This window comes from Eimeria mitis, genomic scaffold, assembly GCF_000499745.2.
Source record: "Eimeria mitis Houghton genomic scaffold, Emh_scaff5512, whole genome shotgun sequence".
Lineage (NCBI taxonomy): Eukaryota > Apicomplexa > Conoidasida > Eucoccidiorida > Eimeriidae > Eimeria > Eimeria mitis.
This window is the reverse complement of record NW_013573784.1, coordinates 1-768: the sequence shown is the minus strand read 5'-3', so window position 1 is coordinate 768 and position 768 is coordinate 1.

Below are 768 nucleotides of genomic sequence, written 5' to 3'. Positions count from 1 at the left end.
TTTTATTTTCTCTAGAAACGCAACAAATACCTCTCACCGGCAAAAGCAAGGCATTGCAAACTCTCCCCATACAAGTGTTCGGGTGTACGTGCAACTACCCCGCCGCCCTGCATGGCGTCAGCCCGCAGGAGAAGTTCATTTATATTTTTCTCTCTAGCTGCTAGAATAAAGTGAATGTATTCTGTTCTAGTTTCTGTTTCTCTTCTCCTCTCTCTCTGAAACACTTGTCCTCCTCTCTTGACCTCCCCCCAATGAGTGTATTGAGAGCAGTTGCTGCCGCTAGCTGCTTGCTACTGCTGCGTAACGCTGCACGTTGTTCTGTGTTCGAAGCCAGGGGGTTCACGGCTCTCAATATACTGCTGAGCAGCAGCACAGTACCCTGAAGTGTTTGTCTGTATTCTCGTTGGCTACGGGGGTTGCTGCAGCAGCAGCTGCTGCTGCACTTGCTGCAGCTGCTGCAGATACCTGCGCTGCGTATAGATGCGCGAGTAACTCGCATGCATGCATGCCACTGCTAGCAGCCTCAGCTGCAGCATCTAGCCGGACCACCCCCCACCCCCAAACAGCCAGCTCGTAGTGTAGAGCTGTGTTGCAGCAGCAAAGTTTTAGTGCTGCAGCAACAAAGTTTTAGTGCTGCAGCAACACAGTAACAACAAACCCAGTGTAACGACAGTATCAGCTGTGCTTCAGTCTTATAAAGATGCAGAGTCTGCTGCACGCAAAAGACGAGTTGCTAGAAAAAGGCGCTGCCGCTGGAGAAATATATAT